Source organism: Condylura cristata, unplaced genomic scaffold (genome assembly GCF_000260355.1).
Source record: "Condylura cristata isolate star-nosed mole 26May11 unplaced genomic scaffold, ConCri1.0 scaffold00031, whole genome shotgun sequence".
NCBI lineage: Eukaryota > Metazoa > Chordata > Mammalia > Eulipotyphla > Talpidae > Condylura > Condylura cristata.
In genome coordinates this window covers 21,890,775-21,901,938 of record NW_004567132.1, presented here as the reverse complement: position 1 = coordinate 21,901,938, position 11,164 = coordinate 21,890,775, and the positions used below count along the sequence as shown (strand labels likewise).

Here is an 11,164-nt window from a genome sequence, read left to right as displayed (position 1 = left end):
TCTTGCCTGGTCCTTTATATTCCTCCTATGAAAGAAACCATCTGGTATTTTTTCCTTTTCTTTCTGGCTTATTTCACTAAGCATGATCTTTTCCAACTCCATCCATGTTGCTGAAAAGGGCATGTGTTTATTATTTATTTATTTTGGTAGCTGAGTAATATTTCATTGTGTATATGTACTGCATCTTTTTAATCCAGTCATCTACTTTTGGGCATTTGGGCATGTCTTTTCTATTTTGGGGCATGTCTTTCCAATTGTAAATAAAGCAGCAATAAACATGGGGGTGCAGGTATCTTTTTCAATCAGCACTTTTGTGTCTTTTGGATAAATTCCTAGGAGTGGGATTGCTGGGTCATATGGAAGCTCCATCTTTAGCAGTTTGAGAAACCTCCAAACAGTTTTCCATCATGGCTATACTAGTTTGTATTCCCACCAGCAGCGCAGGAGAGCTCTTTTTTTCTCCACATTCTCGCCAACAATTGTTGTTGCTAGTTGTTTTAAGATGTGCCATTCTCACTGGTGTGAGGTGGTATCTCATTGTTGATTTAATTTGCATCTCCCTTATTTCAAGTGATGTTGAACATTTTTTCATATACGTGTTGGCCATCTGCATTTCCTCTTTGGAGAAGTGTCTTTTTAGTTCTCTGCCCATTTTCTGATGGGGTTGTTTCATCAGTTCTTTGTATATCTTTGTGATCAATCCTTTATTGTTAGTTTTGTGTAAGAAATTTTTTCCCCAATCAGTGGGATGTCTGTTTGTTTTTGTAATGTCTCTTTTGCTGTACAGAAGTTCTTTAATTTGATGTAGTCCCATCTATTTATCCTTCCCTTCACTATCATTGCACGGGGTGCTGCATCTTCGAAGATATTACTGAAGTGCATGTCATGTATTGTTTCACCCATCTTTGCTTCCAGGTATTTTATGGTTTCCGTTCTTATGTCTAGGGCTTTAATCCACTTCGAGTTGAATTTTTGTGTATGGTGTGAGGTAGTGATCAAGTTTCAATTTTTTTACATGTAGCTTCCCATTTTTCTCAGCACCATTTTATTTCTTTGTTCCATTGTATCTTCTTCGATCCTTTGTCAAAGATTAGCTGGTCTGTGTGCCTATTTTTGTTCCAGTACCAGGCAGTTTTGATTATTATAGCTTTGTAGTATAGCTTGAATTTTGGGATTGTAATGCCCCATTCTCTTTCTTCTTAGTCATGAAAGCTTTAGCTATTTGAGGTCTTTTGTGGTTCCATATGAATCTTACCAATATTTTTCTTTCTTTTTTTTTTTGAAGAATGTCATTGAGACTTTTATTGGGATGGCATTAAATCTGTATATCATTTTTGATAGGGTGGTCATTTTGATGATGTTAATTCTCCCTATCCATGAGCAGGGGATGTCTTTCCATTTCATGGTGTCTTCTTGTATTTCTTTTAACAGTGTTTTGTAATTTTCTTTGTAGAGGCTTTTTACCTCTTTTGTTAGGTTGAGTCCCAGGTATTTGATTCTTTTTGTTTAAATTGAAAAGGGGGATTTTTTTTCTGCTTCTTCTGATTGGTTGGTTGTGTATAGGAAGGTCTCTGATGGCAGTCTGTGGTACTTCCTAGTGCCTGGGCTCCTGGGAACTCCCAGATCAGAGCTCCCCTATTGGAAGTCCCCAATTGCTGAGTCTCCCTCAGTTATCTTCCTTCTAGTGAGTCCAAGGTGCTCTCATTTGGCTTGAAAATCATAGTAAGTAAGTCAACAGTCTATTTTTAGTCTTATGTTCCTGTGTGAGCTTGGGCATGATGATTTTGGCATCTTCACTCTGTTGCCATCTTGCTGGATCTCCATCTTTTAATTTTTATGTTAGTTTCTTTCACTGTGCAATAGCTTTTTTATTTGCCATAAATACTTAGATATAAGACCAGAAATAATAAAATACATATAGAATGCATATGTAAAACACTTCATGACATTGTCAGTGATGTATTTGGGTACTGAACTCCTATGCCAAAGGAAACAAAGCAAAAGTAAACAAATGGTACTACTTTCAACAACAAAGAAAATGCATTTATTTTTTAAATGAACCAACTATTTGAAATTCATTTGTCAAAAATAAAATATCATTTCTAAATGCACACATAAGAGAAATTCAACGTTATTTGTCATCAGATAAATGCCCTAAAGTATAATGATTATAAAAAGCAAATCAATTGTTGTTTGGGAACAGAATAGCAGTGAGAGAAATGATCAGAAAAATACAAAGGGAATAGTTTTAGGGTAGCAAAAATACAATATGTCTTGATTATGGTTACTTAGCTATATACCTTTGAAAATGACTTATCTAATTGCAATTTTAAAATGGGAAAATTTTACTGTATATGCTAAAGTACTTTAAATTATTTCTTAAATTCTATATATGTATATTGTGAACATCAAATCAATTCTCTCTGTTGGCAAAATGCCCTTCCTTCACTCTTGAACAACTGCTCAAGTGACTGAAAATTATCTCACTACGTACAGCATACCATCTGGACTTAGTAAAGCAGTGAATACATGATGGCCTAATTGCTTAGAATGAATTCAACTTTTTGGCCATTGTGAAAGTCCTAATAGGCTCTAGAATTAACAACTCCATCAGCACCCCGTTGTTGAGACTTGCCTTATTTCTTATAGAAGATACTGCTAGATGTCACCTGTTGCATTTGTTTGCTTTGATTTTTTGATTGATTGCTTTTTCCATCACATATAGTAAATCACTAACTTGTCATTTCTCTTTCCAAGGTGGCTTTTGCCAGCAAGTGATATAACGCCAAGAATTTTAGTTGTAGAAGCCATTCACCTTGGTTTCAAAGTTATTACAGGGTTTATCTCTTTATTATGAAAATTAGGAAAACTTCAGTGAGGTAAATAAGTGGGCACTGAGCACCATGTTAAAGCATCATGCTTTGAGAATTAGAATTTGTTCTTTTGTTTTGTATTATTCTTTCTTTATAAAACTTTCTACTATTAGGAGTAAATGTTCATAGGTCTTCAGATCTGTTACCACTCTATGCCCACCACTAAAGCACAAATAGCCAATCAGAGTCCTTCAAACACCTTTTCCTTTTTCTTCCTACTTTCTACAATTCCTCTCTGGCAAGATTAGAAAAGTTTAAAGAGTAATTAAGGTGATAAAATAATCCTGTTTTTTTTTTTACTTCATTATACATGAACTAATAAACTACTAGGAGTATATATCTAAATATATCTATCATCAGATGTTTTCTAATGTGGTAATGAATCATCAACAATTACACATTACCCCATTTCACTTATTTTGCTAGAAGTCAAGTCAAACTCTCCATTGATTGTATACAAAGTTTTATCAAAACTTAGTATCATGAGGACAAAACTTCCATTCTGCTGATCTAAAACATAGACATAAATATATAGATTCTTCAAATTGTGTACTAACATGAGAACTGATAGAAATTATTAGAATAAATAAGTTCTGGATGTCAATATTATTTTTTCCCTGGTTGTTGTCATAAAGACAGGTTGAACAGAGGATTGCTGAAATCTTCAGTTCTATAAATATTTAAGTCCAAAACTCATAGTGATACTGTTAGAATTTGTTAAGTGACCTTCATTCAAAAGAGGAGAAATTGAACTACAGCTCCTTCATTATTTTTACTGAAAGGAAACCAATATTTCCTTTTATTTCATTCCTCCTAAATTACCAAAGTTAAGAGTCTTTTGATTTTAGTTTCATTCATTCCTAAAATAACAACTTGAAGCTATGCTCAATTTGAGGGGTAGGTAGAGAGCATAATTAAATAGTTTAGACTCAAGTTTTAACTGTGAGTAAATATGCATCTCACAGAATGTAATTACTCAAGATAGATGCTTGCATGTAACAATTTTTAAATGAGTAGGCATGGGAACACTGTTATTGCTTGACTTGGTTTAATTTTGCACTATAAACATGAAATACAACCAGAGAAAGAGAAAGCAGAACACATTTTGGAAGAAAATAATAATTTAACACTAATGAATGAAAACATTTGGAAGGAGTTTACAATAGTAATATGAGAAAGAATTGATGAGTACAGCCCAAATAGAAGCCCGTATGACATCAGGAGCAAAAAAGGGAAGAAAATAATTTTTTAGTTTACCAACAGAGAAGACACATGCTTTAAAAAATATAAAGAATCTTGTAAGTCTGAAGAAAGCATTCAAATTTTTTCTGTAGGCTAAAAAATAGTCACACCCAATAAGAAATACTTATTTAATATTTCTTACACTGCCACAATTTGAACCTACAAAGATTTTCATATCCTCTATATTTCACATGTCTCCTTTCAAATTAAATTTAGCACAAAATAGGATCATTCACCATCACCTTTAAAGAAAAGTCAAGTATATCAGAACTACTGAGCTTATAATTGCAGACACAAGTATTAGATTAAGAAATTTGGCTGCAAATTTAGGTCATTATTTGAGCAGCAGGTCAATAGCAACAGGTTTGAGTTGAAAAGCTTTCTATCTTTATTTTTTCCATGGGATTTAACCAAATATTTTTCCATATTTCTGGGACAGAGATTGCTTTGATAAAATAATGATGGTTAGTATATTTTTCTCTGGTACCTATATATTGAATTTATAGCTGCCCATAGTTTTCCTCCAGGAATCTGTTTTCTAAGCTCCAATTTTATGAGGATTAACTAAGTACTTTTCTTTCTTTCTCTCTCTTTTTTTTAAAGATTTATGTATGTATACAGAACTGGTATACAGGCCAGAGTTGCAGGGGTTTGAGAGGATTCACCAGAGACAGGATGAGGAGCAGAACAGGCCAACTGATGAGGTACACTGCTGAGGGAGCAGCAGGCAGGTCAGGAGAGGTCTGTCTGCGCCATGTGTGTCACCTCCAGGGCAGGGACTGAACTCACCCTAAATTGGCTTTAGCTTATCAGTGCTGTGCTTTAACCTGCTGCGTCACCAGGGAAGGCCTGAACTCTAACTACTTTTCAACTATTAAATAAGTTTTTGGCATCAGAATATTGTTAACTTATTTTAACATATCTTAGAAAAATCAAAACTCTTAGACAACACCTTGTGGTCAGATCCCTGGCTCTTTCCCAATAACATCAGCTTTGCTCTGTGACATGAACAAAACAATTAACAACAGAATCTAATTTCAGTACTGTGATGGTGTGACTGGGGAAGGGGTTCAGGTAGAAAGAAGGGTACTGGAGGAGGTCCACAGGGGGGTGTCTTAAAAAACATGATGATGGGAACCCGATCCAAAAGAATACCCAAGGCCTTGCTTTCACTGTCTCTCCACCAGCTGACTTGGCTCCAAACTCTAGTCAGTGGGAGCCAGAAACCTTAATATTTTACTGGCCTATTTCTTAGACTATACTCTTCATTTAAAATTTTACCATTAATTCAGTTTCTAGAGGACAGAAATATGCATTAATATTATCTACCCCAAGTTTAAAATATATGATAAATGCATATTAAAAATAGAATAACTTAGCTCTTTCCTAGGTGACCAATTCATAAGGGTGTTAATGGTTATTACCATATGTAGTAATAATTTACATTAAAATAAAAGACACTGGAGAAATTAGAATTTACTTGCTTGGGCAGTTATCATTATCACGTTTCATCAGATGAATCAAATAAAGCTCAGTGATTAGATATGCTGAAAAAGTGACACTGCTAAGATATGGTGAAATACTACAGAAGAGTTATTTCTGAAAGCAAGATATATTCTAATAACCCATTAATAAACTTTTGAAAAATGAAGTTCTGATGCCCATGAAAATGGTTGCCCTCTCTGCTACAGTATGGTCATCTAAATTTGTCTCAATAAACAGATACTCTTTTGCTATTAGTATGATAAAATATTACATGGGAGATATTTATACAACAAAAACTCTTTTCTTTGCTTATCTGAATTTCAAATGTAACTTGAAATTTGAGTTTTTTTTAGTATTTTTATTTTAATAAATTTAGCAATCTTACACATGACTTATCCATATCGCCATATGTTTTTTACCTGTACATTTATTTAATATCATGAAAAGCTCTATCAGAATAATTTGTTTTTCCTTCAAAGAGATAATATGGTTTAAGGTAATAAGTTCACACTTCCTCAGTGTATGTTTACATACTACCCCCACCATCAAATCTTCCAACCCAAGACCATTAGGTCTTTCATCAACTTGTTCCCACCATCTATCTCTACAAGCTTTAATTCTGCTGTCATATTTCTAGGGTTTGTTTGAGTTTTGTTTATCAGTTCCTATGTGTATATGCTTTTTTCTCTAAGTCACGTGAGTGAAATTGTCATGCATTTGTCTTCACCATTTTGACTTTTTCTTTATTTAATATGCCCCAGTACCATTTATATTGGTGCAAATGGCAAAGGTTCAATACTGAATAGTATTCCACTGAATACACACACACACACACACACACACACACACACTACCTCTTCTTAATCAACTGCTCTGTGGAAAGGCATTTAGGTAGTTTTCTTAACTTGGCTATTGTAAATAGTGCTATAATGAACCTAAGAGTGAATATATGTCATCAAAGTAGTGGATTTTTTTTTGTTGTTTTGTTTTGTTTTTGTTTTTTCATTCTTCAGGTAGGCAGCTAGGAATTGCTGGGCCATGCAGTAGCTCTATTTTTAATATTTTGAGGAACTCCATTAGAGTGTGATGGTATCTCAGTGTGGTTTACATTTCTATTTCCCACATGATAAATATTATTTTCACGTGCTGGCTAGCCATCTGTCTGGCTTCAATGAGCAAATTTCTATTGAGCTCTTCAGCCAGTTTTATAAGGTTGTTCTAGTTTTGTTGAGTTGTAGAAATTCGTTGCAGTTCTTAGCCTCTTGTCAGATGTCTTATCTGCAAAACTATTTTCCCATTCAATAGGGTCTCTGTTTATATTATCATTTTTTTAACTTTATGGAAGTTTTTAAACTTGATGTATACCCATTTTTTTAATTCATATTTTAAAAATTTCCTGTGCTTGGAATTGAGTACCTGAAGGCATGCCTGAAGTCAATGTCATGGAGTGTTTTGCCTATGTTTTCTTGTATCAAGTTTTATAGCTAAGTCTTTGATCCATTTTATGTTTAATTATGGATATGATGTAAGAGTGGTCTACTTTCAGTTTTTGCATGTGACTGTCTAGTTTCACAGCAATATTTACTGAAGAGACTTTCCTTTCTCCATTGTATTTTCTTGACACTTTTGTCATAGATTAACTATCATATATACAGGGATTTATTCCAGGGCTCTCCTTACTATTCCATTAATCTGTGTATTCATTTTATTCTAGTTTTTATTAGTATAGTCTTATAATATAGCTTGAAGTCCAGGGGTGTGATACCTCTATTCCTCTACTTTTTGTAGACATTAGTCATACAGGGCCTTTTTGTGTCCATATAAAGTTTAATAGTATTTGTTCTGTTTCTTAGAAGAATTATTTTTCAGCTTTGCTAGGGTTTATGTTTAATCTACATATTGCTTTGGGTAAAACAAACATTTTAGCAACGTTAAAATCTTTCAATCCATGAGCATGGAATATCTTTCCATTTCCTTGTGTCTTTTTTTTTTATATATAAAGTCTTATAGTTTCCATTAAATGTTTTTGTTTTCTGTTTTTTTTGTTTTTTTTTTTTGCATCCTTTGCTAGATTTATTCCTAGGTATTTAATACTGTTTGGTGTTACTATAAGTGAGATAAATGAGATCATTTATAGTGTGTGTGTGTGTGTGTAATTTCTTTCTCTTCTATCTAGTTCAGTATTTGCATACTGGAATACAACCAAGTTTTGTATATTGATTTTGTCATCTGTCACTTTACTATGCAATTGATCATTTCTATTGGTTTCAGTGAATCTTTAGGGTTTTCTGTGTATATTATGTCATCTGCAAACAATAACGGTTTTATGTCTTCTTTTCCAATTTAGGGCCTTTTTTATGCTTTGATTGTCTAGTTGTTCCAGTTAGGGTTTCCAATAATATGTTGATCAATAGTGGAGACAGTAGGCACTTTGTCATATATGTGATTTTGGAAGAAATAGCCTCAGTTTCTCACCACTGAGTATGATGCTAGCTGTGGGTTTGTCTTATGATGTATGTTTCCCCATAACTCCACTCCCCTCTCTCCAGTGCCTCTGTTGGAGCTGACTGCCCTACCACCAAGACCACAACCTACAGATTCCTGCCTTCACCCTCATCTTGTTCAATGTGGCATGACTCTCTTCAGAATAAACCTTGTTGACCAATCTGTACCAGTTTCTATTAACAAAGGAATAATCACTTTCTCAGGAACTATATCTATTTTGCTGTTCTAAGAGCCTCAGCCCATGGCGATCACGCCCTATAGTTATTTCTTTCAGGGCCTGTGTGCTCTGCTCACCTTGGCAGGGCCTGAGCCACTGCTTTCCAGGACCTATGAATTCTTCCCAGGCTTGCCAGGGTCCAGAGGGGCCTACTTCAATAAACCTGCATCCGAGTCCTATCCAGGGTCACTGTGGTCTTCAGTTGGGGTTGGAAAGAGATTGCCATACTGGGGACTATCTAGACCTGTCCCGGGTCTCACAGATATCTTGGAAGGCCTACTACGGTAAGCCTGCTTTTAGGACCCTCCCTCAATTTTGCTGAAGTCTTCAGCAGCCTACCTTGGTAAATAGAATTGCTTCCAGGTCATGTTCCAGGGCTCGCTGAGTTCTGCTGAGGGCTGCTGAGATTACTTCTAAGACCCACTGTGGACCTTGTGAGGATCTGCACTAGATTCTTCAGGGGCATACAATGGTAGGTTATTTCTGTCTGAAGGCTCCCTGAGGTTTGTGTAGGGGCTGCTTGCAGGAACTGCTCCAGAGCTTATGAATTCTGGACTGGTGTTCTATGGAGGCCTACTTTGGCAGGTTGCTTTTAGAACCTGCCCCATAGCTGACCAAGTTTTGTGCTGATGTCTGGCTCCCAGAACCTAGTCTGGAGCTCTGGTCCTGCTGAGATCCGCTGAAGGGCACTGTGTAAGGGCCATGCCAGTCCCACTAAGCCATAGGAGCTTACCTCACCTGCACAAGTAAGACGCCTGTGTGGCCTATTCCACTACTCACTGGAGACCCCCTCCTCTGGCATTTACTCCTTATATGTGCTATATGTGCATGGTCTTCCTTCAGAAGTTATTGGCTTTGTTCTGTTATAGACACTCTGTGTGTGGATAAAGATGGCATATTCACTTTGTTGTCATCTTGCCCCATATATCAGAATACTGATAGCCAATAAGCATATATTGAAAAGCAAAACTGACTTGCTAATAAGCATTGTGCTAAAACAGAGCATATATAATACAACATGTCCTACTCTCAAAAAGTCTACAATCATGGAATACAAACAAGAAATAACCCAAGCCATGTAGTACATCATAACTAATACATATTGACATAATAAGTACTAGATAGTAGGTTAAGAAGGGAGAAAGATCACACACACACACAACTGACTGACCAGAGATAACATAATCAAAGGAGTGAAGGGAATGGTTAGTTTGGAAGAGAGGCACTTTTCTGGGAAACGTATTATTCTAAATTTCATCAAATTCTTTTTCTGAATTAAGGTAGAGTTCAGTAAAATTTAATACCCATTATTAAGTGTATATGGAAGCCCCTGTTCTCTGCCAACAAAGGGAGGGACAAAAATGTGGTAATAAAGAAAGAATGTATAAGGAGACTGCAGTGTAGAGGTATAAAGTACACCAGTAAAGCAGCTGTTTTCAGTGTAGTTCCAGGTAACAGTATCAGCGTCATTTAGGGATTCATTAAAAATGCAAATTCTCCAGCTTCACTCAAGAGATCGTCAACCCAAACTATTCATTATTTTAACAAGCCCTCCAGTAATCGTAAAGCATAGTGATATTTAATAACCACTGAAATAGAGTTTGTGAAGTGCTGATTCTTTTTTCTATCCACCAGGACAGGGTAGACCGTGTCTACACGGCAAAGGTGTAATCTCTCTTATCAAATGCTAAATTAATAGATTAAAGGAAAAAAAAAAAGACAATATCCTGACAACTGATTATCCGAAGTACCTGGCTTCTCATTTAAACTTTTCAAAATTCCTGCTAAGTAGAAAATAACCTTAGTGTTTAGGAGATGTGAATCTTGAACAGACTCTAATATTAATAAGTCTACTCATAAAAGAACTAGCTCCCACCTTCAAGGACCCAAAGCAATCATTTTATTCTTACTACATTTACCTACTTGACCTACTATTATTAAAATAGCATGACTTATTTTTTTTTTTAATAAACCTCAGTCTATTTAAATAACACAAAGGTCTTTAGAAAGTTTCTAGGTAACTAATTGAGAGCTTCAAATAGAACTTGAGAAAAAAGGATATTTGTTGTTTTTTTTTTAATATTTATTTATGCACACAGAACTGGGGTACAGGTCAGAGGGGTGAGGTATTAGAGGATTCACCAGAGACATAAAGGGAAGCACAACAAGCAGATTGACGAAATACACTGAGGGGAGCGGTGGGCAAGACACGGGAGGTCTGCCGCTCCGTGTAGATCTCCTCTGGGACGGGAGATCAAACTTGGACAGAAGCAACTCCAGCTAGCTTGCAGTGCTGCATCCTAACCCTTTGCACCAGCTAGTAGTTAGTTAGCAAATAGCTGTCAGATTATTTTTGAAGCCTATATCTGTAGGATCAGCTAATCTTTGCAAAAAATACTTACATGCTATTATTTTTCCCGTTTATACGGAAAGAACTAAAGCACCCAGAAGTTAGTTTGCTTAAGATTATAAACATACTAAGTGCTAGAGCAATGTTTAGAACTCCAGCAATCTGCCTACTAAATTCAAGGTCTTAATTATGACAATGGACTACTTGCCACATTTGAGCAAGAGCTCACCATTAAGAGGAAACAACTGTATGAGGTCCTTTGATAAATAAATATTAAATAGTTTATAGAAAGGAATTACTTCTTAATGTGCAAATATTATAATATAGAGTAAGCAATAGGACATCAATTGAGAAATTTGAGAAAGTTTTGAAATTCTTTATCGATATTAATATTAAAAGTAGATACATTTTTTAAAGATGTATGTATTTATACATACAAGAACTGGGGTACAGAGCAGAGATGTGGGGGTAAAAGAATTAACCAGAGACAGA

At 35.4% G+C, this 11,164-nt stretch overlaps 1 pseudogene; it reads left to right on the top strand.

Annotated features, from left to right (window-relative positions):
- Positions 1–8,346: 8,346 nt before the first annotated feature.
- Positions 8,347–11,164, top strand: part of LOC101635711 — a 30,067-nt pseudogene continuing 27,249 nt past the window's right edge.